General features: G+C 40.4%; 1 pseudogene; it reads right to left on the bottom strand.

The window, feature by feature from the left end:
* Window positions 1–2,798: 2,798 nt before the first annotated feature.
* On the bottom strand, window positions 2,799–3,810 carry LOC100719816 (trace amine-associated receptor 5-like; annotated as a pseudogene).
* Window positions 3,811–4,920: the final 1,110 nt, after the last annotated feature.

Below are 4,920 nucleotides of genomic sequence, written 5' to 3'. Positions count from 1 at the left end.
GAAATGCAAATTAAAACCACACTGAGATACCATCTCACTCCTGAAAGAATGGCCAGGATCAAGAAAACCGACAACAAATGCTGGAGAGGCTGTGGGGAAAAAGGAACTCTCCTGCACTGCTGGTGGGAGTGTAGACTGGTACAGCCTTTGTGGAGATCTGTCTGGAGATTTCTCAAAAAGTTGGGACTGGAAATCCCATTTATTCCAGCTATTCCACTTCTAGGCATATTCCCAGAAGAACTGAAAGCATCATACCACAGTGATATATGTGCACCTATGTTTATAGCAGCACAATTTGTAATCGCCAGATCTTGGAAACAACCCAAGTGCCCATCAACTGAGGAATGGATAAAAAAGTTGTGGTATTTCTATACAATGGAGTATTATTCAGCTATAAAGAAGGATCACATTGAGATATTTATCAATAAATGGGCGCAGCTTGAGACCATACTCATTAGTGAAATAAATCAATCTCGCATGTGTGAATACCGAATAGTTTCCCTAATGTAAATAATGATTCAAATATATAAAAATATGTGGTAATCATGATTCCCCATTAGGTGGCCTTGAAGCCTTATAAAGTTTTCACTCATTAATTAGAAAGGCTTTATTCTGGGCTTCTTGATATGAAAATATTTGAAGCTAGAGTATATGAAGTTTTATCCAAATATTTCAAGGAAAAAGACACTATGGTAACTACTATTAAGTCAGGTTATAAGGTGGTGAAGTACTAGGTTGTTGAAACAGTCATGCTGTGACCTCTCTTGTTATATTGTTATGTCCTGTTTTATCTCAATCTCCCTCTTATTGTTTCAAAAAAATTATTTAGTCATTTCTTATGTTTGTCTTAATTAAAGAAAAAATTCAAAAAAATTAGGATATATAAATAGTAACTCTTTTCGATTTCCTATTAACTTGTTTTGAAGTCCTGTAGTACTCCCACGATCTTGTTTTGACTGATTAGACTCTGTTCCATTCTATATGATAGTATCAAGTTTGAAGACATAGGCAACTACTTTGAAGACAATAAGATTCACTAAGATACCCATTCTGGTTTGACTATTGTCTTCTTTGGAAGTCCTGTAATGTTTACAATGCCTAAGTTTTATTGGTCTTGTTCTCTACTGTTTTGTCCAACTTTATAATATCTAATAAGATAGACAATTCTTTTTAAGGAAACAAGGGACAATGTTGATAACCATTGTTGATAAACTTGTACTCTGTTCTACACCATGTGCTATGTCTATCCTTGGTATTGACTGACAGCTTTGTTTTGCCATATTTGACTGTATTCTCCCCCCCCCAAAGAAAGTAATAAGCACTAAGGGGTAATAAAATCCAAGATGTGTGAATTTTGTTGTAAAAAAGAGAGGGAAAAAACAAAGAAAGAAAAAGAGCTCTAACGGATATAACAGCAAGTGTGTTTGGGGGTGTTAAATAGCTGACTTTATCAATGTTTTTGGAACATTGAACACAGCTGTTTGCAGTCTCCCTGTTTGAATGTCCACCTTGTATTCTTTGATACTGTGATTTGAGGAACTATTTTCAAGAAGATAGTGTGTAATCTACTAGCAGGTGATTTCTTACTGTTATGTTTTTTTGTTTTGTTTTGTTTGTTTTTTTGTAGTTCTGTATTGCGTGTACCCTTACGCCGCTTTGGTTTGTTTTGTGTTTTTCTCTTTTTCCTCTTAAATAAAAAATTAAAAAAAAAATGATGATGAGTTGGGTTTCCAATCCTGACCTCAGGTGTCTCCCCTGCCACCCACCAGCTTTGCTCCCCTTTGTGGTACCCACCACAGTGACTTCTTGTTCCATTTCCCATGATCGTTGGTGACATAAACATTGTATTAGGACACTGTGTCTCTATTTCTAAGATTCTGAAGATGACCAGTTATCCTACTTGCTTCTCAATGTCAGCCCTGCTTGTAGATTTGCTGTCATTATGAGTAACAGCCACTGTGAAGCACTTGGTTGAATTCTGAGGAAACACCTTGTACCTGTGCTGATGGCAAGACAACGGGTCTCAATGGTATGATAAAAGTTTAAAGGAAGATGTATAAAAATGACCAAATCTTGATACCTATCACTTAAGCAAATACTCCACAGATAGTCAGGATCTGCTTATTTTTTAAAAAGAAAGCATTCTTTCAAGAATATCAGACACCGAGATCAGAGAAATAATTCACCAGAATAAAGCTCAGTCACGAATATATTTGGAGGCTGGATTGCAAGACAAAGATTCTAATGTGAACATTTTGAAAAGAAGATATTTCATAGACATAGGTATAATTATAAAATGTAAAATAAAACTATTCAAGTAAAGTTTGCCAGAGTTACATTATACAATACTATAGCTTCATGACATCATAAGAGAAAACAGTACGAAATAATGACTTTTCTAACTGAGGAGATTTTATGGCAATTAAATGGATAATTCAAATACAGCACAGTCTTAAAGACCATGACATGTAGCAAAGCCAGGGGGAAAACACAGAAACTCTGACCACAAGCTCTGCTCGGTCCACCTCTGCAGGTGAGCTGATCGGAGGAAGCAATGCCATTAAACCTAAGTACTTCTCCAGTGCTCTGGTTTACCTGGTGACTACTTAGATCACTCATCTCCTTTTCCTACATCTCGTGTGAGAATATTGCATGGCAGGAGTGCTCCTGTCTCCCAGAGTGATAAGCTTGTTTTTCTCCTCCTCTTGAACTGTAGAAGCTGCCCACAATCTCATACCACCTCACCCAGTACCTCTCATCCTTACTTCAAGGTCTCACTTCTGCCTGCCTATGTTGAGTCATTGTGGGTACAAATCAACAGTGGATTTCTGCAGTGAGATTTCCAGGCTCAGGATGAGTTTCAGTGCCTTTCTGAACCATCGGTAAGAAAAGACATAGATGATCGGGTTGCAGGTGGAGTTAAAGTTAAACCAGATGAAGATGTCAAACACCAGAGGTGGTGTGATGAAGTTAAGCAGGCTGTCCACCATCGTGTCCACAGTGAAGGGAAGCCAACACAAGAGGTAGATGCCCACAGCAATGCCCAGGGTCTTGGCGGCTTTCCTCTCTCGCTTGGCAGCCCCAGCCAGGCTTTTGTTCAAGGTGCTGATCTGCTGAGCCTGCCTGCTTGCAACCACAAAGATCCTTGCATACAAGCTGATCATGATGACACAGGGAATGAAAAACATAGGGAAGTTTAGCCAGCCCCAAAACTTATTGAACAGCAGCTGGCAACTACCCACACAAGACATCTCCTCCAACCACTGGCTCAGTCCCCTGTCCAGCACATCTGTGTAGAGGAAGAAGGCAGTCTAGGCTGCTGGCACCCCCACCCCCACCTGGCCAAGATGTACGTGAGATCCACCATGGCCGTAAACTTGGCGGGGTAGAGCAGGGGGTAACAGATGGCGCAGTAACGGTCAACGGAAATGAAACAGAGATGGAAGATGGATGTGAAGCAGAAGAACGTGTCCAGGTAGGTGTTCCGCCAGCAGAGGAAGGCCAAGAAGAAGCAGCACCTCTCCACAGAGCGAATGGTGCTTAAGGGCAGGACCAGCACACCCAGCAGCATGTCAGCCAGGGCCAGGGACAGCAGCAAGAAGTTGGTGGGAGTGTGCAGAGCTTTAAAGTAAGACACGGAAAACACCACAAACAGATTCCCCAGGACTGTGATCAGCATGCCTGCTGCACAGGCCAGGTAGATGGCCAAGTGGATGTCCAGAGGGTGGGCTGTTCTGGGCAAGACCCATTCACCTGGTAGCACAGTGCTGCAGGGTGTTCTCCAGCACCCAAGGCGAAGACAACTCCCATGTAGGGCTTCCACACTTCCCTCTTGGGGATTTGGCCACCTTCTTTAAAGGAAAAAAAAATCTCATCAGAAAGAGTGACCAGGGAGAAGAAATTAAAGAGCAATTGAACCTGGGACAGTCTCACTGGGTGGGGAATCAAACATGCTCTGAAAATCAAATAGGGCATGGAATTCAAATTTCCTGGTTTGCCTGACTGGGCTCTTCTTAAACTAGCATAAACAATACCCTCAAGGAAAAAAAAAAAGAAAGACATAAGCCAAATGCTTTCTCAAAGAAAAAAGTGACTGTGTCCTAGTGATTAGAGCGTGGGATTATTTAACCTGACAGTTAATTATTGGTAAAAATGAAGAACACTGGATTTACATATCACTTTTCTTCTTTGCTCCAAAGTATAAACTGACTGACAGGGGCCTTTCCCACCTTGGTAATGTTATCAAGTGTACAGTGAGATTTAAAGTTATTAGTCAACCAAATGACCAGTTATAGTACTTATTAACAAATCATTGCTTGAGGAAGGAGTAGCTACTAATTTACTGCCACAATAATTAACCAAGGTCATTTCTTTAATAATTAAGTAAATAGATAATAAAGCCAGGAAATTAAAATATTCTGTTTTTTTCATCTCTTTCCAAAAAAGTTCAGCAGAATTGAAAGAAGCTTAGCTTTGCATGCAGCACATTTGTACACCACCAACAAGTTCTGGAGTTGATGAGCTGTGGTTTTTTTTATGGTGCTGGGGCCTTGGTTCTGCTAAGTAAACACTCTGTCACTAATCTGCTCCTGCTCATGGTTTCTAAAAATAACAAACAGTATTTATACACCTTGGAAGACTCTCCAGTATGAGAAAGCATCTTATTTATCAAACTACTAAGCAAATTTTTACAAACTGAATGCATGGTTTCCAAGCTAGCCACACAGGTGGGAGCCAGTGACTTCCTGAAAAGAAGTCTATCTTGTAGAAGATGGACAAATATAGACTGCCGCATTTTTCTCCATCAGCAAAGATAGCAGATGGGCAGTCAGTTGATGATTTTATACTTTCCATAGAATCTACTTCTCCATGGGGTGCGACTCACAGGAGTGGTGGGACAGAGTCAAAGGACCTAGTTTG

The sequence above is a fragment of the Cavia porcellus genome, unplaced genomic scaffold (assembly GCF_034190915.1).
Source record: "Cavia porcellus strain 051 isolate PalLab524CR breed Dunkin Hartley unplaced genomic scaffold, mCavPor4.1 scaffold_22, whole genome shotgun sequence".
In the NCBI taxonomy this organism is placed as follows: Eukaryota; Metazoa; Chordata; class Mammalia; order Rodentia; family Caviidae; genus Cavia; species Cavia porcellus.
This window is presented reverse-complemented; position numbering and strand designations above follow the sequence as displayed.